The following is a 27,590-nucleotide window of genomic DNA, read 5'->3' on the forward strand; positions in this document are numbered from 1 at the left end:
GTTGAAAGGATGGAATATTTGAGGGAGGAGCCCATTCAAGCACTGCTTTTGAGATCATTGAACTTTCTCTTGCTGAGTTAGGGCCAGCCCAGCTGTCTTCAGAATCTTATCTTAGTGATGCTAAAAGTGCAGATAATTACTCTACCCCTGTGCTGGGAGAAACCTGTACAAAAGACTAACCTATGATGTATTAGGAGAAAATGCAGACAAACTAATACCTACAATCAAATGGCAAGACCCACCCTGTGCCAGACCCCTCTACCATTCATTGGGTAGGAAGTGACCTTGACTCACCCTCTGACACTCCTGAGTGGGCCACGGCGATAGCCCAGGCTTGTCAACAAGTTGACTGTGAGTCAATGGGAGGTACTGTATATATGGCTTCAACAAAATTCTGGCATATGCCAGAGGTTGTTGAACTTAAGCTGTGGTTGATGTTATGATTTGTGTGTGTAGCTTTATTAGTTATTAGTTAAAACAATGCTTAGTAAAGTTTCTGCCTCTTTGGGAACCAACTATTTCAAGTGGGGCGAGGATATAGCCCAGTGTTGGCTAACTTACCTGTGCTATCACAAAACATTCATATTTAAGAACTATGCTGAGCTTGCGCTCCCTCTAGTGTTTATCTACGAGAGTGTAATATTGTTCAGAGGCACAGAGAGAGAGAAAGGAGGGTCCAACAAAAGAGCCGAGGATTGTGGAATGATTGTGGGGACATGTAGTTCAGAAGGCTGGATTTGTGAATTACAAGTTCTAGCCAGGTGGAAGAGGAAGTGGAATGCTGAAAGAGGATATATAAATCAGACCCCGGAAGGGGTGCTTTCTCTTGGGACCATGGGCTGAAGCTGAGAGGAGAGACCCAGCTGCTTGTGAGAGTTTAGTAGGCCCTGTGATCCAGATGGCGTGGAAGATCTTTAGTGGGAGAGGTACATACTTACAAGAAATTCACCCATCCCAGCTTCCTGTTAGCAGAGTGACAGTCCAGAGTTTGTTAGCATTAGCAGCATCACTGCCACAGTCACAGCGGAGTCCCAGTGTCGCATGGGACTAGGTCTGATGCTCCCCAAGCTGGTGCAGATTCTGCGGGAGCCCTTCCAGGACATCCTGAATCCCTTGAGCCGAAGTGTCATCAGGATTAGTGAGTGGACTGAAGCACACCCTGCGTATTGCTGGTCTCCTTTGCACAGCAATCTCCTTGGGGCTCTATTGAGCTAGCCTGATATTCAGGACGTGAGTCTTTTCACTACTTTTCAAGCCAAGGACTTATATGTCATGCTCTCCCAAAGTGTGTTGATAATTTTGTACCTGTGGCATCAGGATTTTAACAGAGCAGTCTGACACTGAAGAAAGGTCTTTCCTCTCCCTTTCATACCTGAGGTCAAAGGCTCTCTGAGTATATTTGAAATACTGTTGACTTGTTGTGTTCACTACTGCAGGTACCTTTGTGTTTTACTTTGAGATTAGTAATCAGGTTACTGTCTTAAGAAGTATTTGCTTTAATTGTCTGAGGTAATTGTAGCTAACCCTAGGCTTGTGTTTCTTTCTGATTTTTTTTTTTTTTCTCATCCCCCACATCTCTTCTACCATTCTGCTAAAACTTTGTAATAGTACTGCTTGGACCTTGAAAAAGGGGACATACCCGAAAAGCTTGTCCTCAAAATTGTATGTTAGTGCAAATAAAAAAGGTATCATGTCAGTACTTTAATTGTCTACAACTAAAAAAAAATTAGTAAATACTCAGTTGTTTACTACTAGAGATGAGCGAATCGAACTCGGCGAAGTGGAATTCGTTTAGAATATTAGGAAAATTTCGATTCGCGCCGAATCCGAAAATTAGCAGACTTCGGATGCGCAAATCGAAATTTTTCCAAAAATGGCGGCGACGGAACAGGGATCTCTGGGAAGGCGCGCAGACAAGGCGCGCTGACCCATAATGCATTCATTCATGACATGTGATCGCATTAGCCAATCAGCAGCCAGCCAGCCAGCACTGTGTAATGGTGGAGCTATAAATTGCGGCCATCTTACAATTCTCCATTTGCCTCTGGTCATTCAAGAGAGACAGATCTCTCTGTATTAGGGACACAGAATCGTTACTTAGGGACACAGAACCGTTACTTAGGGACACAGAACCGTTACTTAGGGACACAGAACCGTTACTTAGGGACACACAATCGTTACTTACGGACACAGAACCATTACTTAGGGACACAGAACCGTTACTTAGGGACACAGAATTGTTACTCAGGGACAGACACAGAATTGTTACTCAGGGACAGACACATAATTGTTACTGAGGGACAGACACAGAATTGTTACTGAGGGACACAGAATTGTTACTGAGGGACACAGAATTGTTACTGAGGGACACAGAATTGTTACTGAGGAACACAGAATTGTTACTCAGGGACAGACACAGAATTGTTACTCAGGGACAGACACAGAATTGTTACTGAGGGACACAGAATTGTTACTGAGGGACACAGAATTGTTACTGAGGGACACATAATTGTTACTCAGGGACAGACACAGAATTGTTACTCAGGGACAGACACAGAATTGTTACTCAGGGACAGACACAGAATTGTTACTCAGGGACAGACACAGAATTGTTACTGAGCGACACAGAATTGTTACTGAGGGACACAGAATTGTTACTGAGGGACAAAGAATTGTTACTCAGGGACAGACACAGAATTGTTACTGAGGGACACAGAATTGTTACTGAGGGACAAAGAATTGTTACTCAGGGACAGACACAGAATTGTTACTGAGGGACAGACACAGAATTGTTACTGAGGGACACAGAATTGTTACTGAGGGACACAGAATTGTTACTCAGGGACACAGAATTGTTACTCAGGGACAGACACAGAATTGTTACTGAGGGACACAGAATTGTTACTGAGGGACACAGAATTGTTACTGAGGGACAGACACAGAATTGTTACTGAGGGACACAGAATTGTTACTGAGGGACACAGAATTGTTACTCAGGGACAGACACAGAATTGTTACTCAGGGACAGACACAGAATTGTTACTGAGGGACACAGAATTGTTACTGAGGGACACAGAATTGTTACTCAGGGACAGACACAGAATTGTTACTGAGGGACACAGAATTGTTACTGAGGGACACAGAATTGTTACTGAGGGACACAGAATTGTTACTGAGGGACACAGAATTGTTACTCAGGGACACAGAATTGTTACTCAGGGACAGACACAGAATTGTTACTGAGGGACACAGAATTGTTACTGAGGGACACAGAATTGTTACTGAGGGACACAGAATTGTTACTCAGGGACAGACACAGAATTGTTACTGAGGGACACAGAATTGTTACTGAGGGACACAGAATTGTTACTGAGGGACACAGAATTGTTACTCAGGGACACAGAATTGTTACTCAGGGACACAGAATTGTTACTCAGGGACAGACACAGAATTGTTACTGAGGGACACAGAATTGTTACCGAGGGACACAGAATTGTTACTCAGGGACAGACACAGAATTGTTACTGAGGGACACAGAATTGTTACTCAGGGACACAGAATTGTTACTCAGGGACACAGAATTGTTACTCAGGGACAGACACAGAATTGTTACTGAGGGACACAGAATTGTTACTGAGGGACACAGAATTGTTACCGAGGGACACAGAATTGTTACTCAGGGACAGACACAGAATTGTTACTGAGGGACACAGAATTGTTACTGAGGGAAACAGAATTGTTACTCAGGGACACAGAATTGTTACTCAGGGACAGACACAGAATTGTTACTGAGGGACACAGAATTGTTACTCAGGGACAGACACAGAATTGTTACTGAGGGACACAGAATTGTTACTGAGGGACACAGAATTGTTACTCAGGGACACAGAATTGTTACTCAGGGACAGACACAGAATTGTTACTGAGGGACACAGAATTGTTACTGAGGGACACAGAATTGTTACTGAGGGACACAGAATTGTTACTCAGGGACAGACACAGAATTGTTACTGAGGGACACAGAATTGTTACTCAGGGACACAGAATTGTTACTCAGGGACACAGAATTGTTACTCAGGGACAGACACAGAATTGTTACTGAGGGACACAGAATTGTTACCGAGGGACACAGAATTGTTACTCAGGGACAGACACAGAATTGTTACTGAGGGACACAGAATTGTTACTGAGGGACACAGAATTGTTACTCAGGGACACAGAATTGTTACTCAGGGACAGACACAGAATTGTTACTGAGGGACACAGAATTGTTACTGAGGGACACAGAATTGTTACTGAGGGACACAGAATTGTTACTCAGGGACAGACACAGAATTGTTACTGAGGGACACAGAATTGTTACTGAGGGACACAGAATTGTTACTGAGGGACAGACACAGAATTGTTACTGAGGAACACAGCATTGTTACTGAGGGACACAGAATTGTTACTGAGGGACACAGAATTGTTACTCAGGGACACAGAATTGTTACTCAGGGACACAGAATTGTTACTGAGGGACACAGAATTGTTACTCAGGGACAGACACAGGATTGTTACTGAGGGACACAGAATTGTTACTGAGGGACACAGAATTGTTACTGAGGGACAGACACAGAATTGTTACTGAGGGACACAGAATTGTTACTCAGGGACACAGAATTGTTACTCAGGGACAGACACAGAATTGTTACTGAGGGACACAGAATTGTTACTGAGGGACACAGAATTGTTACTGAGGGACACAGAATTGTTACTCAGGGACAGACACAGAATTGTTACTGAGGGACACAGAATTGTTACTCAGGGACAGACACAGAATTGTTACTGAGGGACACAGAATTGTTACTCAGGGACACAGAATTGTTACTCAGGGACACAGAATTGTTACTCAGGGACAGACACAGAATTGTTACTCAGGGACACAGAATTGTTACTCAGGGACACAGAATCGTTGAATTAAAGAGTATGTCAGACAACATGCAGAGGAGTGGCAGAGGAGGCAATGTTTTAGGAGCGAGCAGACGTGGCAGCAGAGGAAGGGGTCGAGGCAGCACTAGTCGCAGCCAGAGGCCAGTGCTCCCGGTGTCATCCAGCGGTCGTGTCTCCACCGACAACCCTGCCGTCATCGATTGGTTGGCTCGGTCGTCTTCCTCTTCCCAGGTCACCTCTGACACCTACAGCCAACGGTCGGTGGGTACGTTAGTTGGCATGGCCCGGGAGCAAGCCCACTGAAATCACGTGTCCTCGACCTGCCCCTGTCCTTTGGTGTTCCCTCACCAAGCGAAGTATCGCATGCTGTGGGCTCAGCCCCACTGTACAGTGAGGAAGAGCTAACAGAGGGCAGTCAGGAACGGGGGGAGACATCCGCCTCTTCAGCAGCTAGGCGAAGAAGTACTGGCGAGGAGAGTGGCTCGGTAGCCGGTCTAGAGACAGGTCTGTCTCCTGACCCACACGCAGCCGAGGGGGCTAGTAGTGAGGCGGAGACCCTAATTGATGATGATGAGGCTGATCGCACTTGGCAGCCTCGTCGTCATCAGGCTATTGCTTCCGCATCATCAGGAGAAGAGGGTGGCAGCTTGGCAGCGAGCAAAACAGTCGGTGGGTTGCCCAGGAGGCAGCAGGGTCGCAGAAGTGTCAGTGGAGGCAAACGGCCACGGAGTAGAGCACCAGCTCCACTGCAGCCTACCACCACGGCCAGCAGTAGTGCCGGTGTGCACGGAGGAAGTAGCAGTCAGCCAGTGAGGAGTAGCGGGGGCAAAGTTTCCTACTCGGCGGTGTGGCAATTTTTCGTCAAGCCGCCCGAGGAAGTAAACGTAGCCGTATGTCGACTATGTGGCCAGAAAGTCAAGCGTGGCCAGGGGGCCCATGTTGGGACTACAGCGTTGCGGCAGCATATGCAGCGTCGCCATTTGGTGGCCTGGGAAAACCGTGATAAAGATACGGCGGTTCTGCCTGCCCCAGCCCCCGCTCCATCACCCGCTCCGTTACTTGCTCCGTCACCCGACGTCAATCTCCCTCTATCAGCCAGTCAAGGCTCCAACACCTGAGGGGAGTTGTCGCTCGTTGGCATCTTCCGCTCGTTCAGATGCTCCTTCTCCTGCTACTCCTCTTCACGGATTCCGTCAGCAGTCTTTCTTGGAATCCATTTCCAAGAGACAACAGTTTGCGAGCACGCACCCGACGGTGCAGAAACTGAACGTCCTCCTGTCCAAGTTGCTGGTGCTGCAGTCCCTCCCTTTCCAAGTGGTGGACTCAGCACCTTTCCGAGAAATGATGGCTTGTGCCGCGCCGCGGTGGAGAGTGCCAAGCCGGCATTTCTTCGCCAAAAAGGCAGTGCCAGCCCTGCATTCACATGTAGAAGAGATGGTGGGCCAGTCTTTGAGCATGTCGGTCTCTGCCAAAGTGCACGGCAGCGCCGACGTGTGGAGCTGTAACTACGGTCAGGGACAGTACATGTCATTTACGGCCCACTGGGTGAACGTGGTGCCGGCACAGCCGCACCAGCCACTTGGACAGGTCACGCCGCTTTTGCCTCCACGTTTGCACGTCCTTGGTCCACAAAAGATGTCCGCCTCTACCACCTCTTCTTCCGCCGTGTCCTCAGCCGCCACCCCCGTGCCAAGTCCCATTACCCGACCGGCATATCACATGTGCAGGGCGCAACGGTGTCACGCTGTGCTGCACCTGGTATGCCTTGGCGAACGTAGTCACACAGGGGAGGAACTTCTGAGTGTAATGAACAGAGAAATCGACAGATGGCTGTCTCCGCGCAAACTGAAAATCGGAACCATGTTGACCGACAACGGAAAGAACATGGTGTCTGCTCTGCGTCAAGGAGGTTGTGCCATGCGCCATGCATGGCTCACGTGTTCAATCTGGTTGTCAAGCGGTTCCTAAAATCCACCATCCCACTGCAAGACATCCTTAAAATGTCACGTAAACTTTGCATGCATTTCAGCCATTCCTACACCGCAAAGCACACCCTCCTTGAGCTGCAGCGGCAGAACGGAATTCCACAGCATCGCCTGATCTGCGACGTTGCAACAAGGTGGAATTCAACCCTACACATGTTAGACCGCCTTTACGAACAGCGAAAGGCCATCACCGATTTCCTGATGTTACAAGCGGATAAAGGTACTCCCCTGTGTAACTTCGATGTCAGCCATTGGCAGCTCATGCGTGACACCTGCCGCTTGCTCAGGCCCTTTGAGGAGGCCACGCTATTCGTGAGTTGGCAGGACTATGGGATGAACGACGTCATTCCTCTGTTGCACGTCCTGGAACAAATGCTGTTAACAATGGCTGGTCAGGGTGCGGTAGACGTGGCGCACAGATCTCAACGCCACATGACCCCTGTGGGGGCAGGACAGGAAGAACAGGAGGAGGTAGAGGAGGACATTGGTGCTCAGGAATTATTGAGTGAAATAGGTGGTTTTTCCACTCAGCGGACAGGAGTGGAGGAGCAGGAGCATCTGGTAGAGGAGGAGGAGGAGACAGAGGACCCAGACGCACCGTGGCAGTATGCTGTGGAGATGGAGGCAGGGAGTCCCTCGCATTCCTTGGCACAAATGACCCATAGCATGCTCGGTTGCTTGCGTAGCGACAGCCGAATAATAACCATCAGACAGAGGGATGACTTTTGGCTGTCCACCTTGTTGGACCCTCGCTACAGTTCAAAAATGGTGGCCTTTTTCACACCTGTTGAGAGGGAGGCCAAAATAACGTACTATAAAAACCATCTATGTAGTCAGTTGGTCTCTGCCTTTCTGCGCCAACGTCCATCCTCAGACACTGTGGGCCCTGTGCGCTCGCGTTCCACTGCCATGGCAGCAGGGGAGGGGTGGGGTGGTAGGAGCAGTGGCAGCTCCACCAGCAGCGGCTGCCACAGTCTGCAGTCGATGATGAGTAGCTTTCTTCACCAGCGCAGTGAGGAAACTACTAACCAGCCGCAGCAGCAGCAGCATCAGGTGGACCTGGAGCAGGACCTCAAACAACAGGCTTGGGCCTACTTGGACAGCACCCTGCCAACCGAGGTAGACAATCCCCTTGACTACTGGGCAACGAAACTTGACCTTTGGCCCCAACTAGCTGAATTTGCCCTTGAAAGGCTGTCATGCCCGGCCAGTAGCATGGCATCGGAGCGCGTGTTTAGTGCGGCAGGAGGTATTGTAACTCCGCGGAGGACACGACTGTCCACCCAAAGTGTGGAGAGACTCACGTTTGTGAAAATGAATCAGGCGTGGATTAGTCTGGATTTCAAACCACCAGTTCCTGACACAACTGACTAAATCCGCCATGAATCATGCCCCAAACATGTGCCACTTTCAGGTCTCCTCACACTGCTGGTGTGTTCCATTTTGTCATAGGGTGCTGGCAGATTACGGGCCTCCCATTGCTGCTGCCAGGCCCGTAATCTGCCATGGGCCCCTGTACCGCCTCCTCATGCTGCTGCCAGGTCCAGAGTGTGTCATGGGTCCCTGTACGGCCTCCCATTGCTGCTGTCTCCATCGCCACACTCTGCCATGTGCCACTTTCAGGTCTCCTCACACTGCTGGTGGGTTCCATTTTTGTCATAGGGTGCTGTATGGCCTCCCATTGCTGCTGCCTCCACCGCCACACTGTGGCTCCACACTCTGGTTTTGGCCCCGTGACTGCCCAAATGAGTGAAGTGTGCGGTGATTCTAAGATCGACGGCACTCATCTGCATGTCATATTGACTGACAGTATTATTTCTCTTCCCCAGCAGACTCCAAGGGCATTTAAATTAAAGGTACAGTGTTCTGCACTAATATAAAAGGCTCTCTGAAGCCTAGAAACACCCTTTTATAAGTTAAATTCGCAGCGAATATATTCGCCTCGAATCGAATTTATTCCTCGGATTCGCCGAATCAGCCGAATCGAATTTTTGAATACTTCGCTCATCTCTAATTATCACTAGCTGGTTCAAAGAAAGCCTATCGTGTATAAAAAAAAGCAACATGTGGATCAAATGCTGGGGAAATAAAGGCAAAAGACAGTACTAAGAGATAGATGGGAAGGATGGTGGAATCCCCCATATAACTCTATTACTAAAAAATTGTCAATTTGTCTCCTAAAAAAGGGGAGAATAACAATGGAGGCAATATCAAGGAGACACATCTGTAGAATATTTAAATAACTGTGTTGATTTCAAGTCCCTCATTCAATTTGCCAGGGGCCAAAGTGTCTCTTTCATAGAGACATTTGGAATATTCTGCTGTTGGTAGATCACAAGATATGGCCTCAATGATCTAGACCATCAGATCCTGATAGGATTTTTGGTGAAAATTCTGAAAGTGGCTGTGGACACTGTTTGTCGACAATATTACTGTGTTCCTCAAACCTCTTCCTGAAGGTCTGAATGGTATAGTCCATGTACAGCAAAGTGCAGGTAGAATAGAGACAGTAAACTATGTATTCAGATGAACAGATGTGGAACTCAGAAATGGGGTAAGTTTTACCCTCCGTGGTGAAGTCAATCTGTCCATGTCAAACATGCTTGCATGTGAGACACCTGGGTTTACAGCACTGATACATGCCTTTGGTGGTAGAGAAGTTTAGAAAGGGGCCTATCTTGGCCTGAATACGAGTGACATTATATGGGGCTATTTTACTTTTAATATTTTGGGCCTGTCTATAGGAAACTTTGGGGTTAGCTGTGTGAGATGATTTTAGGAGGGGATCCTCAAGCAATAAGGACCAGTGTTTTTGCAATATATGTTCCATATTTCTGAACTGCGTATGGAATTGAGAAGTGAACCTGAGAGGTTGTGGACTACAAATGGATGTCTTACGTTTACCTACTTTGACCCCATCAGTGAGATAAAGGAAGAAGGCTTCCTCCAAAAGGGTAATCTTTTTGTTTTCTCAAATGGAATAGGCAGCATTTTTATTGTCATCTAGAATGTTTGTGTAAATGGTTAGCACTTCCGCCTGGCAGTATTAGGGTCTTTGGCTTGAATCTTAATCATGGCACCACCTGCCTGGAGTTTGCATGTCCTACGTGTGTCTGCATGGGTTAACTCCGGGTACTCCGGTTTCCTCCCACATTCCAAAGACAAGCTGGTAGGTTAATTGGATCCTGTCTAAATTGGCCCTAGTATGTGTTTGTATAAATGTAAGCCCCGTGAGGGTCAGGGACTGATGTGAATGTACAATTTATATGTAAAGTGCTGCGTAAATTGACATATATAGGACCTGTAATAAATAATACAGGACCCTTATGGTCTCTCTAATATAGTGCATAGTAAGATACACTATATTGCCAAAAGTATTGGGACACCCCACCAAATCATTGTATTCAGGTGTTCCAATCACCTCCATGGTTACAGGTGTAAAAAAATCAAGCACCTAGGCATGCAGACTGCTTCTATAAACATATGTGAAAGAATGGGTCGCTGTCAGGACCTCAGTGAATTCAAGTGTGGTTCCGTTTGTGCAATAAGTCCATCCATGAAATTTCCTTGCTACTAAATATTCCACAGTTAACTGTTAGTGGTATTATAACAAAGTTGAAGCAACTGTGAACAACAGGCCACATAAAATGACAGAGCAGAGTCAGCACATGGTGAAGCGCACACTGAGCAGAAGTCACTAATTGTCTGCAGCGTCCATAACTAAAGACCTTCAAACTTCATGTGGCCTTCAGATTAGCACAACAGTGCATAGAGAGCTTCATGGAATGGGTTTCCATGGTCAAGCAGCTGCATCCAAGCCTTACATCACCACGTGCAAAACAAATTGTTGGATGCAGAGGTATAAATCACACCGCCACTGAACTCTAGAGGAATGGAGATGTGTTCTCTGGAGTGATGAATCACACTTCTTTGTGGGAACAGTTTGGGGATGGCCCCTTCCTGTTTTAACATGACTGCACACCAGTGCACAAAACAAGGTTCATAAAGACATGGATGAGCAAGTTTGGGGTGGAGGAACTTGACTGGCCTGTACAGAGTCCTGACCTTTGGGATGAATTAGAGCAGAGACTGTGAGCCAGGCCTTCTTGTCCAACATCAGTGCCTGACCTCACAAATGCACTTCTGGAAGAATGGTCAAACATTCCCCTAGACACACTCCTAAACCTTGTGGACAGCCTTCCCAGAAGAGTTGAAGTTGTTATAGCTGCAAAAGGTAGGTCAACTCAATATTGAACCCTATGGACTAAGCCTGGGATGCCATTAAAGTTCATGTGCATGTAAAGGCAGGCATCCCAGTATTTTTAGCAATATAGTGTATATACTTCAACCTGTAATGTTGCCTAATTTGCATTACTTTCCATTAATATCTTCCTTATATGTTTATTGTATTTTATTTTAATTTAAAAGTGCTTAGTTCAATTAATTTAAGAGAGGGAGGCTTGATATGTTTTTTTGTACTGACCTATGATGAACTAACCTATGATGACACTTTGGAATTTCCATGAGTTGGCTGGGCGCTATAGTCTGCCACTATCAGTTGCCCATATATGCCCTGATGAAGGAGCACGCATGCTCTGAATGTGTGTCATGCTGACGTACCTGGAGCTGATGCCACTCCTGCTTACCCTGTGGATCCATGCCGACCAGCACAGCCAAGGGCAATGCATTTGAGACCTGTCTGCAGCAGGATTGGACCGGGGTTGCACAGCGGTTTACAACAGTTTGACAAGCGCTCATGTGACTACTATTGTGAGTTGCCAATTTTGTGGTAATAAATTATTTGCTTTTATTGCTGCACTTAGATGGTGCTGCTTCTCTTGTTTTTATGTCCGATACCAAAATTCTGCTACAGCTTTCTGCATGGCAGCCCCAGCCAAAGGAAAAGGCCTTTAGCTATGTTTACGAGCTCTTATTTGAGGTTTTTGAATGTTGCAACATCAGCCACAGAGCATTCACATTTTTTTAAGAGATGGCGTATGCCCTCAGTTGAGGCAGCTGTTTTCCTATCTTAACAAAACTCTTCCTCTTTAGGATGCAACTGAGCGAACCCTTTTAGGAGGTAAAAACACCTTGTCAAGGTGAGTCCCTTCTGCAAACATCACCTCCTCTAAATGAGGACAAGAGAAAAACTGGGAACATTGCAGTGGCCGTCACGAACCCAAGGGTGTCTTCAGGAACTCTGATTCAGAAAGTGTTAAATTCAATATGAATGGAGGAATCTGTTTAGGTTCTTTTTTTTTCTTCATTTAGCCCCATTCTCATTTGTTGCCACAAGTTTTTGGAAAATGAAGAAAGCAAAAATGTACTTTTTAATTTTTCAATACTTTGTGACAAAAAATGAGATCTGCAAATACTGACCATGCCTATTATGAAATGCTTTGTGGAATGTCTACATTCCAAAAAGGGGTCATTTGGAGTGTAATTGTACTATCTTGGTAATTTTAGAACCTCTAAAACTCCCATAGGCAGTCAGGAAGTCAAATGTTCAACTTATGCTCTTTGAAGTTAGAAAATCAGAACTGCTTAAAAGCTTCATAAATTCCAGCATATACAGTATACCATAGTTTGTAGACGCTATAATTTGCACACAAACCAATTGGTTTATATACACTTATTGGGATATGTATTACCAAAGACATGTATTTTTTTTTCAAAATGTTCTCTCTATTTAAATTGTTATGATAAAAAGTAAATAATCCAGTGGTGATAAAATACCACCAAAAGAAAGTTATATTTGTGTGAAAATAAATTATATAAATTTCTTATTGGTACAGTGATGCATGACCAAGCAATTGTCAGTTAAATTAGCACAGTACTGAATAGCAAAAAATGGTTTGGTCATGAAGGGGGTAAAACCTTCCGAAGGTTATGCAGTTAAAGGCGAATGGACATATCAGAAGCCCAGCAAATCACAATGGAAGCTGAAGGTGTCCAGTGTATCCTCACACCAATTCCAGCTAGCTTTATAAAAATAGCAAATACCCCAATTCATAACTAGCTTTTAAAAGTAAGGTGCAAATGGAAAGGCTTTACACAACACAAGCAAACAAACTTTTTGCGGCACAGTTACCAGCAACAAACAAACAAACTACCATGCCCTGGCCACCTTGTACAACCTAAGAACTCTTTGAATTCATTGAGAAAAAGCGAAGCGTTCTCTGAATGGTACCCCTACCTAAAAAGGCTTTTTTTAATTTGGTATGATCAGATTTGGGTGTTGCTGCTGTTTTTTAAAGACCAGCTAAATTTTAAAAAATCAATTACACATCCAAAATATGTGATGCCAGAACACTGTTTGGTAGTACCTCACACAGTTTAAAGGCATCTCCCAAGAATGTAATTTAGAAGGATTGATGTTTTTTCCAGCTCAACGCTAAGGATGAACTAATGAACTACTTTAATTAGAGGAGTCTCTTTCCACTGTACAGTATTTGTTAGTCTTTTCTTTTGCATTGTGCATACCCCCCATAATGCTGCCCAGCACCCTATGCATATTTAAGACAATCCCTTCTCTTTTAGTCTTGAAAATGGCCAGGATTGATTATCAAGATTCAGTTCCCAGATGTCAATGGGATTTAACGTTAAAGTGTAGCTCTGCTTTTGTTGAAAAAAAAAAACCTCTGGGTGATCAATGTACATTGCAGGGATTTTAACAAATGTTGTCGCAGAGTCCTACCTTTTTTGTGTAAAGAAATAGCCGTTTGCTTCACCAGACTGGTCACAAACTCATTCTGAATTTGAGAGTTTGGTTAATTTTTAAGCAGCTGATGCACTTTGTGTTCTATTGTGGAAAGCTGCAATGAACTTTGGGAACTATCTCACCAAAACGTACATTTCTTTTCCAGGTGGTGCATAAAATTTGACTTGTATTTTAGTGCAGACTTTCTATCCATCAAAAATTCAGGCTTATTTGCTCATTCCTATTCTTTAACATTATCTCACCCCGCATCTTCTTGCTAGATAAAGCACTAGATAAATTTGCAATCTTGGGCTTGAACGTGAACCGTTCAAACTCCACTGCCATGGCCAATTCCGTAAAATCCTATTGAACCAGCCAAGAAGCTTCACTTTTGGTTGGAATTTCTGACTCCCAAATCTTGGAATACACCTAACCCCATATGAAGAATAATATAAATAAAGTTTCCTCCTCCTATTAGTAAACTCCTGGAAGCATGGAAACCTCAAATACCATGGTTTGGCAGACTGAACACAAGAAAAAAATGTTTCTTTCCAAATTACTTTACTATTATTCTTCATAAAAAAGTGCAGCACAACTCCCTCAGAACCCTTATCCTAAACATAACTTATACCACTACTAATAGTGAATAGTGACAAACATTCATGGTTTAAATAGTCCCATCAACATAAAAGTCCATACAATACACCAATTGACATAAATATGTGACACTGTGGATATTGTCTTTTCACACTTCGATGCACCACCACCACCACACCAGGTGAAAAACCTGCTCACCTTCAAATTAAATAATGAACTTTCTTCAGGATTTACACATCCTTTTTCCATACAGACTCAAATCTTCCTCTTAACTCCTCTCGCTTTCCTTTTAGTCCAATATCCAGCAGGGATGATCTCATGAAACAAAAAGGCCAACACATAATGCTCTCCATATAACTCTTTATTATAGCTCCACTAAAATAACACAGAGTAAAAGATAAAACTCGCATAAAATAAGTCCACATCCAGCTCACCGCTCTGCTATCAAGAAGATGGCAGCGTGACTTCCCAGGCTCCTCTCCCCTAGATGCGTTGTGCCCCCTCTGTAGGCAAGGAGCCGATCCACCTTTTATAGCCCCACACTCTACCTAGAATCTCCTCAATCTGATGTAAATAAGGACACCAAAAGTGCATCATCACTATGGGCGGAAGTGCACCAACCCACCTGCCATGTGCACTTGCACCACTGGAAGTAGACTGATGGCCATCTTTAGAAAGGGAGACAAGAGCATATCTCCCTCTCAACTTTAATACGCATACTCCCGTCCCACCTACATAGATTGGGCACTGCAGTACCTTCTGGGGCATGAACTATCTACAAACAGATATAGTGAACACCATATCAAAACCTACATACTGGGATCACTACACCAGTATACCCAATCGAGCCTACATCCATATAAGCTATAACCAATTCCATAATAAATATAAAATGTAATATATAAAATATGAAAATAGGGCAACACATATACATACTTAAACAAGACAATGCACATAAAAATGGATACATGAAAATAAGTATGTAAATGAACACAAAATTACCTCAACTATTACTAAGCAATTCAAATCAAATTCTATATTTAAACCCCTGGGGGAAAAAAACCTTAGTATCAAAAATCCAGAAGGATTCCCTCTGACTTAAATGACATATGAAATTACCCCTTCTCCAATGTCTCATCACTTTCTCCACCCCCCAAAATTTAAGTCCTGTGGGATCCCTTCCATGAACATCCCTAAAGTGCTTAGAAACACTATGTTCCTTTTTACCTTTTTTTTTATGTTTTTAATGTGTTCTCTAATATTCACATGTAAAGGTCTAGAGGTGCGTCCCACATATTGGAGCAAACAAGGGCATTCCAACATGTATACCACCCCTTCTGTTCCATATGTGATAAAATATTTTATTTTATGAGAGGTTCCTGTAACTGTTGCTGTAAATTGTTTCATTATTTTCTTATTAACCTTGGACGTTCTACATGCCAAGCATTTCCCACAAGCATAAAAACCTATAAAATCTAAAACCCCTTTACCTACATAATTGGACAGGTGGTCCACTAAACCAGAAGATATATTCCTCAAACTAGGAGTCTTCCTATAAACACACCTAGGGTTCTCCGGTAACACTTCTTTCAACACCCTGTCATTAAGTAATATACCCCATTGCTTTCTAATAATAATCTCAACTTTTTTGGATTATACTGTATAGTGTACAATAATCCTATATTGGTCCCTTTCATTTTGACCCTTGCACAAACCATTTTCCTCAATAAGTGATCTCCTATCCAAACTCATAACCTCCTCCACTTTACTTTTAACCAGTTGCCACCAGGTCTTTAGCCAGATGGCCGCCGGGCGAACATCTCGTCCCTCTGGGTGGACGCCATATGGTGTCCTTTCAGGAACGCGTGTTGGCATGCCCACAGGGCCACGCTGCGGTGCGATCTGTCACCGGCCATGTACCTCGGACACTGCTGATGACAGATCTGTGTACCGGCCCCGTTGCCGTGTCATGTGATTAGCCATGGCCAAATCGCAGCTAAGCACAAAAAAATAACCCTGAGTGAATCGATTTCATTCAGGTAAATGCTTGCTATAGGCAAAGTAATTCTTTGCTATAGGCAAATTGTGCAAAAAAAAAAAAAAAAAATACTGATCACTTCTCCAAAGTAGAACAATGTTACTATGGTAACATTATACTACTTTGGTCATAGTGAAATATGAAAAAAAAAATCTTAAACGAGAAAAATTACTAAAAAATTAAACATAATAAAAAAAAAATCTATTTTTTTTGTACTATCACTAGTCAGTCTCCCTGATCACTGCCACACCAGTTATATGTTGGCACTGGTGACAGTGTGTAAAAAAAAAAATTGTGAAGATCATTTTCTAAAAAATTATGACAAAAAAATTACAACTTCAAAAAAACTCGCCATGCTTGTTATGAAATACGTCAGACTGTCTACTTTGCAAATAGGGGTCATTTGGGGGATATCTGTACTATTCTGACATTCCTGGACCTTAAGAAATTAGATTGGCTGTCAGTACTTCAGGATAGATCAATTTTCAGATATACTGTATCCCATAGTTTGTGAACTCTATGACTTTCCTACAGACTAAATAATAAATACTAATTTGGGTTATTTTCACCAAAGAAATGTAGCAGAATACATCTTGGCCTAAATTTATGAGGAACAATTATTTATTTGCAAACTCTTATAACAGAAACAAAGGAAAACATGGTTATTCAAACTTTTTGGTCTTTTTTTGTTAATTTAGCAAAAAATAAAAATCCCAATGGTGATTAAATACCACCAAAAGAAAGCTCTAGTTGTGTGAAGAAACTGATAAAATTTTAGTTTGGGTACAGTGTTGTATGACCACGCAATTGTCATTCAAAGTGTGAGAGCGCTGAAACCTGAAAATTGGCCTGGGCAAGAAGGAGGTAAAAGTGCCCTGTATGGAAGTGGTTAATGAATCCCTTGTCATAGCCTTTTTGGGCAAACCTTCTTTCAAAAATCTTCAATTGCTGTAAAATATCATCTTCCCCAGTGCAGTTCCTCTGCAGCCGGATGAACTGCCCCTTGGGAATATTGAGTAACCAAGGCTTATAGTGACAACTATCTATGGCAACATATCCATTCCTATCCATGGGTTTACAGTAAATTTTTCTGTATATAGTCCTGTCCCTTATCGAGATCTCCATATCAAGAAACACTATATTACAACTGTCATATTTCCACGATAGGACAATATTCTTGTCATTGGAATTCAATTTATCCATAAAGGCAATTTATTCACTATTTGTAGTTGTATAAGTTACGTTTAGGATAAGGGTTCTAAGATTATTTACTGAGAGTGAGGTGAGATTCACTTGACTTGTGTTCAGCAAGCAACAAGTGGGTGGGTTTGTTTATTACATTTCTGTTTTCATAATATTTATTTAATACTTTTTTAGCTCACGGGGGATACACTGTGCTGATTGATTAAGGTTGATTACTTTACTATTATTGATTACTACCAAATATGATCTTCATTACTAGATCACTGCAGAATAAAGTCAAGAATAACATCTGGGGCCCTACAAGACCCAGAGTCAGACTGTATCATTACAAATTGAAGGATGGGCTTGATATCTGTTTTTGCTCATGCAGCAGCCCTTGTTGTCCCTCTGAGAAGCGATCTGTGGGGAATTGCCTTTCAGAGGACAATTAACAGCCAGCTGGGTGGCAGTATTCCATCTCCTCACTAGCTGTTTTAATACGTAAAAACCTGCACAACAGCACCACAACCATGTACATTTTTACCACCTTTTTACCACCCCCTATGCCTTTGATAGTCAACATTTACAATTGGTGCACAAACCCCCTCTTGCAATGTTCCAGACTTGAAGAAAAACAAATTAAAAAAAACAAAACAAAAAAAAAACAATTGCAAGTAATGGATAATAGATACCATAGACTGTGACCCTGTTGCTATTTCTTCTGAATTATGGATACTACTAACCCATAAACCTGCTAAGACAGCCTACAGCTAACTCACTATAAGTATATAGGGAGACTTAATTATCACATCTTCCACTGATCAATATACATTGATGCCATATATTCTCTCCTGGGATGAGGTCCTTTAAAAGATTCCATTGGTGGATACAGAAGGGATTTGCCTATGTATAATCTTATCTAACCATAAATAATATAAAGTCCTTCTGTTGCTTTCAGGAACACTTTTATACACCAAGCACTGAAATTATCAGTATGTACAACTTCAACACTGCTTGTCATGCTTCTGAAGAAACACAACTCTCCTCTAATCCTTACCAACTCTGAAAGTAGATTTTAAAGAGACTCCAATGTCCCAGGCTAATTTCTGCCATGTTGTCATCTAAAACCATACAACCAAGGAACACCCCACCCCCTTTTCTCCAACACTCCCCTTTTTCTTCTCTTTTATCTTATTTATTTATTCACTACTTACTCTTCCTTTCCCCCTAACCTCTGATCTGCTCTCTTCCCTTCCTCACCTATTTCAGTGCTTCACATTCACCTCCCTCCATCTATTCTTTTCTTGAATCTTACTCACCAACTCACACTTCCACCACACAAAAAGAAATAATGCAGACACATTTTATGCTTCCAGTATCTCCACAAATCAGCCTAATGCATACTACCTTATACACAGTGTTACTGAATCTACATTACAGTGATGAGGGATTAGCATCACAGAAATCTAATGAAAGCACTTTTATTTGACAGCAGTTAAAGTTTCCTTGTGTGTTTGTATACAGTGTATTTGTATGTATGTGCATATATATATATATATATATATATATATATATATATATATATATATATATACACACAGCATATGGAAGAGGACAATAACATTGATAAAAATGCTATTGTCAATCTTCAATCTAAGTTAAAGTATATGTAAACCCTCATCTTATAAAACCCATTCAGTATAATATAGAAATGAAAGGCAAAACATTTATGTCTAGATATAAAAAAATTATAAATACATTTCTTCCCTGTTTTATAAGTGATCACATACCCCCTAAGCTCTTTATGCAGCTGAGAACAGAGAGCTGGGAGAGGAGAAACAGCAGCACGCTGTACTTCCCAGTTTTGGGCACAAATTCACAAAAGGAACATTGGGAAGCTTGAGAAAGTACAGAGAAGGGCAACTAAACAGATACGAGGCATGGAGGAGATCAGCTATGAGGAAAGATTAGAGGAACTGAAATTATTCTCTCTTGAGAAGAGGAGCTTAAGGGGGGGATATGATCAACATGTATAAATACATCAGTGGTTCATCTAGTGAACTCGGACAAGGGGGCACTCTTTATGTCTGGAAGAAAAGAAATTTAATCTCCAAACACGGAAAGGTTTCTTCACAGTGAGAGCTGGGAAAATGTGGAATAGATTCCCTCAAGAGTTGGTTCTGGTCAGCTCAGTGGATTGCTTCAAAAAAGGCCTGGATTGTTTCTTAGATACACAGAATATAACTGGATACTAACATTTATAGGTAAAGTTGATCCAGGGAATATCCGATTGCCTCTTGGGGGATCAGAAAGGAATTTTTTCCCAGCAGGAGCAAATTGGATCGTGCTTTGCTGGGTTTTTTTTTCTTTCCTCCGGATCAACTGTGGGTATAGGATTATAACTTTTTTTTTTTCTATGGATGAACTGGATGGACTTTTGTCTTCTTTCAGCCAGACTACCTATGTATGTAATGGCAGGGCGGGGGGAGGGCATGCCAGGAGAAGTCTATCCCTGGAGGAGAGCGCACTGAGTTCCCAGCACAGCTAAAGAACTGACCTGACAGACTTTGCTTTGCTACTAAAAACTGATTACAATAAGCATAACAGCAGAGGACTGAAACACACACAAAATTAGCAATACAAAGAGAAAGTACATGGCACAGTATCAAGGATATAAAATGTTAGTTTACATACTCTTTAAAGCCACCGCATAATTCATTCATTCCAGTCACATCAAAACTAAATATAATCAAAGTTGTACAGTTATTTTTCTTGGGAAGCAGGTACAGCTTAAACCTATTCTAAAGGTTTATTATTTTTCTCTAAAATAACAAACATGTCTACACTTACCTACTGTGTGCAGTTGTTTTGCACAGAGCAGCCTGGATCCTCCTCTTCTTAGGTCCCCTGCAGGCTCTCCTGGCTCCTCCTGTCCGCTGTTCTTTTCACATATGGAGCTGCAGCTTGGCCCCACCCCCTCTCTCTCCTCAATGGCTGACTGGCTGTGATTGACAGTAGAGATGAGCGAATCGAAGTATCCGAAGTGGAATTCGAGTCGAATATCGGAAAAATTTCGATTCGTGCCGAATCCGAAAAACAGCCTAATTCGGACGCGCGAATCGAAATTTTTCCGAAAATGGCGGCTGACATGTGCGGCGACGGAGCGGGGATGTCGGGGAAGGCGCGCAGACAAGGCGCGCTGCCCCATAATGCATTCCTCAACGACATGTGATCGCATCAGCCAATCAGCAGCCAGCCAGCCAGCACTGTGTAATGGTCGAGGTATATATAGCGGCCATTTTGGAAATCTTCATTTGCCTGCAGTCATTGAACAGAGGCAGACCGCTCTGTACTAGGGACAGGGACAGAGTTAGGGCCACAGAAACGAGAATTGGGGACAGAGAGAAGTTACTTAGGGACAGAGAACCATTACTCAGGGACACAGACTTGTTAATGAGGGCCACAGAATCGTTATTTAGGGACAAAGAAACGCTAGTTAGGGCCACAGAATTCATACTCAGGGACAGACAGAATTGTTACTCAGTGCCAGAGAATTGTTACTTAGGGCCACAGAAACGTTATTAGGGCCACAGAATTTTTACTCAGGGACAGACAGAATTGTTACTGAGTGCCAGAGAATTGTTACTCAGGGACAGACAGAATTGTTACTGAGTGCCAGAGAATTCTTACTCAGGGCCACAGAATTCATTCTCAGGGACAGACAGAATTGTTACTCAGGGACAGACAGAATTGTTACTGAGTGCCAGAGAATTGTTACTCAGGGACAGACAGAATTGTTACTGAGTGCCAGAGAATTGTTACTCAGGGACAGACAGAATTGTTACTGAGTGCCAGAGAATTGTTACTCAGGGACAGACAGAATTGTTACTGAGTGCCAGAGAATTGTTACTCAGGGACAGACAGAATTGTTACTGAGTGCCAGAGAATTGTTACTCGCACAGACACAAAATTGTTACTTGCACAGACACAGAATTGTTACTCGCGCAGACACAGAATTGTTACTCAGGGCCACAGAATTCATACTCAGGGACAGACAGAATTGTTACTGAGTGCCAGAGAATTGTTACTCAGGGACAGACAGAATTGTTACTGAGTGCCAGAGAATTGTTACTCAGGGACAGACAGAATTGTTACTGAGTGCCAGAGAATTGTTACTCGCACAGACACAAAATTGTTACTTGCACAGACACAGAATTGTTACTCGCACAGACACAGAATTGTTACTCAGGGCCACAGAATTCATACTCAGGGACAGACAGAATTGTTACTGAGCGCCAGAGAATTGTTACTCAGGGACAGACAGAATTGTTACTGAGTGCCAGAGAATTGTTACTCAGGGACAGACAGAATTGTTACTGAGTGCCAGAGAATTGTTACTCAGGGACAGACAGAATTGTTACTGAGTGCCAGAGAATTGTTACTCAGGGACAGACAGAATTGTTACTGAGTGCCAGAGAATTGTTACTCGCACAGACACAAAATTGTTACTTGCACAGACACAGAATTGTTACTCGCACAGACACAGAATTGTTACTCAGGGCCACAGAATTCATACTCAGGGACAGACAGAATTGTTACTGAGTGCCAGAGAATTGTTACTCAGGGACAGACAGAATTGTTACTGAGTGCCAGAGAATTGTTACTCAGGGACAGACAGAATTGTTACTGAGTGCCAGAGAATTGTTACTCGCACAGACACAAAATTGTTACTTGCACAGACACAGAATTGTTACTCGCGCAGACACAGAATTGTTACTCAGGGCCACAGAATTCATACTCAGGGACAGACAGAATTGTTACTGAGTGCCAGAGAATTGTTACTCAGGGACAGACAGAATTGTTACTGAGTGCCAGAGAATTGTTACTCAGGGACAGACAGAATTGTTACTGAGTGCCAGAGAATTGTTACTCGCACAGACACAAAATTGTTACTTGCACAGACACAGAATTGTTACTCGCACAGACACAGAATTGTTACTCAGGGCCACAGAATTCATACTCAGGGACAGACAGAATTGTTACTGAGCGCCAGAGAATTGTTACTCAGGGACAGACAGAATTGTTACTGAGTGCCAGAGAATTGTTACTCAGGGACAGACAGAATTGTTACTGAGTGCCAGAGAATTGTTACTCAGGGACAGACAGAATTGTTACTGAGTGCCAGAGAATTGTTACTCAGGGACAGACAGAATTGTTACTGAGTGCCAGAGAATTGTTACTCGCACAGACACAAAATTGTTACTTGCACAGACACAGAATTGTTACTCGCACAGACACAGAATTGTTACTCAGGGCCACAGAATTCATACTCAGGGACAGACAGAATTGTTACTGAGTGCCAGAGAATTGTTACTCAGGGACAGACAGAATTGTTACTGAGTGCCAGAGAATTGTTACTCAGGGACAGACAGAATTGTTACTGAGTGCCAGAGAATTGTTACTCGCACAGACACAAAATTGTTACTTGCACAGACACAGAATTGTTACTCGCGCAGACACAGAATTGTTACTCAGGGCCACAGAATTCATACTCAGGGACAGACAGAATTGTTACTGAGTGCCAGAGAATTGTTACTCAGGGACAGACAGAATTGTTACTGAGTGCCAGAGAATTGTTACTCAGGGACAGACAGAATTGTTACTGAGTGCCAGAGAATTGTTACTCGCACAGACACAAAATTGTTACTTGCACAGACACAGAATTGTTACTCGCGCAGACACAGAATTGTTACTCAGGGCCACAGAATTCATACTCAGGGACAGACAGAATTGTTACTGAGTGCCAGAGAATTGTTACTCAGGGACAGACAGAATTGTTACTGAGTGCCAGAGAATTGTTACTCAGGGACAGACAGAATTGTTACTGAGTGCCAGAGAATTGTTACTCGCACAGACACAAAATTGTTACTTGCACAGACACAGAATTGTTACTCGCACAGACACAGAATTGTTACTCAGGGCCACAGAATTCATACTCAGGGACAGACAGAATTGTTACTGAGCGCCAGAGAATTGTTACTCAGGGACAGACAGAATTGTTACTGAGTGCCAGAGAATTGTTACTCAGGGACAGACAGAATTGTTACTGAGTGCCAGAGAATTGTTACTCAGGGACAGACAGAATTGTTACTGAGTGCCAGAGAATTGTTACTCAGGGACAGACAGAATTGTTACTGAGTGCCAGAGAATTGTTACTCGCACAGACACAAAATTGTTACTTGCACAGACACAGAATTGTTACTCGCGCAGACACAGAATTGTTACTCAGGGCCACAGAATTCATACTCAGGGACAGACAGAATTGTTACTGAGTGCCAGAGAATTGTTACTCAGGGACAGACAGAATTGTTACTGAGTGCCAGAGAATTGTTACTCAGGGACAGACAGAATTGTTACTGAGTGCCAGAGAATTGTTACTCGCACAGACACAAAATTGTTACTTGCACAGACACAGAATTGTTACTCGCACAGACACAGAATTGTTACTCGCACAGACACAGAATTGTTACTCAGGGCCACAGAATTCATACTCAGGGACAGACAGAATTGTTACTGAGTGCCAGAGAATTGTTACTCAGGGACACCTAATCGTTGAATTAAATAGTATGTCAGACAACATGCAGAGGAGTGGCAGAGGAGGCAATGTTTTAGGAGCGAGCAGACGTGGCAGCAGAGGAAGGGGTCGAGGCAGCAGTATTCGCAGCCAGAGGCCAGTGCTCCCGGTGTCATCCAGCGGTCGTGTCTCCACCGACAACCCTGCCGTCATTGATTGGTTGGCTCGGTCGTCTTCCTCTTCCCAGGTCACCTCTGACACCTACAGCCAACGGTCGGTGGGTACGTCAGACACAACCGTTAGTTGGCATGGCCCGGGACCAAGCCCACTGAAATCACGTGTCCTCTACCTGCCCCTGTCCTTTGCTGTTCCCTCACCAAGCGAAGTATCGCATGCTGTGGGCTCAGCCCCACTGTACAGTGAGGAAGAGCTAACAGAGGGCGGTCAGGAACGGGGGGAGACATCGGCCTTTTCAGCAGCCAAGCGAACAAGTACTGGCGAGGAGAGTGGCTCGGTAGCCGGTCTAGAGACAGGTCTGTCTCCTGACCCAGACGCAGCCGAGGGGGCTAGTAGTGAGGCGGAGACCCTACTTGATGATGAGGAGGTTGATCGCACTTGGCAGCCTCGTCGTCATCAGGCAATTTCTTCCGCATCATCAGGAGAAGAGGGTGGCAGCTTGGCAGCGAGCAAAACAGTCGGTGGGTTGCCCAGGAGACAGCAGCAGGGTCGCATCAGTGTCAGTGGAGCCAAACGTCCACGGAGTAGAGCACCAGCTCCACTGCAGCCTACCACCACGGCCAGTAGTGGTGCCGGTGCGCACGGAGGAAGTAGCAGTCAGCCAGTGAAGAGTAGCGGGGGCAAAGTTTCCTACTCGGTGGTGTGGCAATTTTTCCTCAAGCCGCCCGAGGAAGTAAACGTAGCCGTATGTCGACTATGTGGCCAGAAATGCAAGCGTGGCCAGGGGGCCCATGTTGGGACTACAGCGTTGCGTCAGCATATGCAGCGTCACCATTCGGTGGCCTGGGAAAACCGTGATAAACATACGGCGGTTCTGCCTGCCCCAGCCCCCGCTCCATCACCCGCTCCGTTACTTGCTCCGTCACCCGACGTCGTCAATCGCCCTCTATCAGCCAGTCAAGGCTCCAACACCTCTGCTGAGGGGAGTTGTCGCTCATTGGCATCTTCCGCTCGTTCAGATGCTCCTTCTCCTGCTACTCCTCTTCTCGGATTCCGTCAACAGTCTTTCTTGGAATCCGTATCCAAGAGACAACAGTTTGCGAGCACGCACCCGACGGTGCAAAAGCTGAACGTCCTCCTGTCCAAGTTGCTGGTGCTGCAGTCCCTCCCTTTCCAACTGGTGGACTCAGCACCTTTCCGAGAAATGATGGCTTGTGCCGCGCCGCGGTGGAGAGTGCCAAGCCGTCATTTCTTTGCCCAAAAGGCAGTGCCAGCCCTGCATTCACATGTAGAAGAGATGGTGGGCCAGTCTTTGAGCATGTCGGTCTCTGCCAAAGTGCACGGCAGCGCCGACGTGTGGAGCTGTAACTACGGTCAGGGACAGTACATGTCATTTACGGCCCACTGGGTGAACGTGGTGCCGGCACAGCCGCACCAGCAACTTGGACAGGTCACGACGCTTTTGCCTCCACGTTTGCACGTCCTTGGTCCAGCAAGCATGTCCGCCTCTACCACCTCTTTTTCCGCCGTGTCCTCAGCCGCCACCCCCGTGCCAAGTCCCATTACCCGACCGGCATATCACATGTGCAGGGCGCAACGGTGTCACGCTGTGCTGCACCTGGTATGCCTTGGCGAACGTAGTCACACAGGGGAGGAACTGCTGAGTGTAATGAACAGAGAAATCGACAGATGGCTGTCTCCGCGCAAACTAAAAATCGGAACCATGTTGACTGACAACGGAAAGAACATGGTGTCTGCTCTGCGTCAAGGAAGGTTGTGCCATGCGCCATGCATGGCTCACGTGTTCAATCTGGTTGTCAAGCGGTTCCTAAAATCCACCATCCCACTGCAAGACATCCTTAAAATGTCACGTAAACTGTGCATGCATTTCAGCCATTCCTACACCGCAAAGAACACCCTCATTGAGCTGCAGCGGCAGAACGGAATTCCACAGCATCGCCTGATCTGCGACGTTGCAACAAGGTGGAATTCAACCCTACACATGTTAGACCGCCTTTACGAGCAGCGAAAGGCCATCACCAATTTCCTGATGTTACAAGCGGATAAAGGTACTCCCCTGTGTAACTTAGATGTCAGCCATTGGCAGCTCATGCGTGACACCTGCCGCTTGCTCAGGCCCTTTGAGGAGGCCACGCTATTCGTGAGTCGGCAGGACTATGGGATGAACGACGTCATTCCTCTGTTGCACGTCCTGGAACAAATGCTGTTAACAATGGCTGGTCAGGGTGCGGTAGACGTGGCGCACAGATCTCAACGCCACATGACCCCTGTGGGGGCAGGACAGGAAGAAGAGGAGGAGGTAGAGGAGGACATTTGTGCTCAGGAATTATTGAGTGAAATGGGTGGTTTTTCCACTCAGCGGACAGGAGTGGAGGAGCAGGAGCATCTGGTAGAGGAGGAGGAGGAGGAGACAGAGGACCCAGACGCACCGTGGCAGTATGCTGTGGAGATGGAGGCAGGGAGTCCCTCGCATTCCTTGGCACAAATGGCCCATAGCATGCTCGGTTGCTTGCGTAGCGACAGCCGAATAATAACCATCAGACAGAGGGATGACTTTTGGCTGTCCACCTTGTTGGACCCTCGCTACCGGTCCAAAATGGTGGCCTTTTTCACACCTGCTGAGAGGGAGGCCAAAATTACGTACTATAAAAACCACCTATGTAGTCAGTTGGTCTCTGCCTTTGTGCGCCATCGTCCATCCTCAGACACTGTGGGCCCTGTGCGCTCGCGTTCCGCTGGCATGGCAGCAGGGGAGGGGTGGGGTGGTAGGAGCAGTGGCAGCTCCACCAGCAGCGGCTGCCTCAGTCTGCAGTCGATGATGAGTAGCTTTCTTCACCAGCGCAGTGAGGAAACTACTAACCAGCCGCAGCAGCAGCAGCAGCATCAGGTGGACCTGGAGCAGGAGCTCAAACAACAGGCTTGGGCCTACTTGGACAGCACCCTGCCAACCGAGGTAGACAATCCCCTTGACTACTGGGCAACGAAACTTGACCTTTGGCCCCAACTAGCTGAATTTGCCCTTGAAAGGCTGTCATGCCCGGCCAGTAGCGTGGCATCGGAGCGCGTGTTTAGTGCGGCAGGAGGTATTGTAACTCCGCGGAGGACACGACTGTCCACCCAAAGTGTGGAGAGACTCACGTTTGTGAAAATGAATCAGGCGTGGATTAGTCTGGATTTCAAACCACCAGTTCCTGACACAACTGACTAAATCCGCCATGAATCATGCCTCAAACATGTGCCACTTTCAGGTCTCCTCACACTGCTGGTGTGTTGAATTTTTTGACATAGGGTGCTGGCAGATTACGGGCCTCCTATAGCTGCTGCCAGGCCCCTAATCTGCCATAGGCCCCTATATACCACCTCCTCCTGCTGCTGCCAGGTCCA

At 44.8% G+C, this 27,590-nt stretch overlaps 1 protein-coding gene across 5 annotated transcripts in view; it reads left to right on the forward strand.

Moving 5' to 3' along the window:
* HBEGF (heparin binding EGF like growth factor) overlaps positions 1-27,590 on the forward strand; it is a 906,786-nt gene that overhangs the window by 440,199 nt on the left and 438,997 nt on the right. The gene's annotated exons all lie outside the window — the stretch shown is intronic.

The sequence above is a fragment of the Staurois parvus genome, unplaced genomic scaffold (assembly GCF_062004578.1).
Source record: "Staurois parvus isolate SC_StPar_1 unplaced genomic scaffold, SC_StPar_1.0 ptg000403l, whole genome shotgun sequence".
Lineage (NCBI taxonomy): Eukaryota > Metazoa > Chordata > Amphibia > Anura > Ranidae > Staurois > Staurois parvus.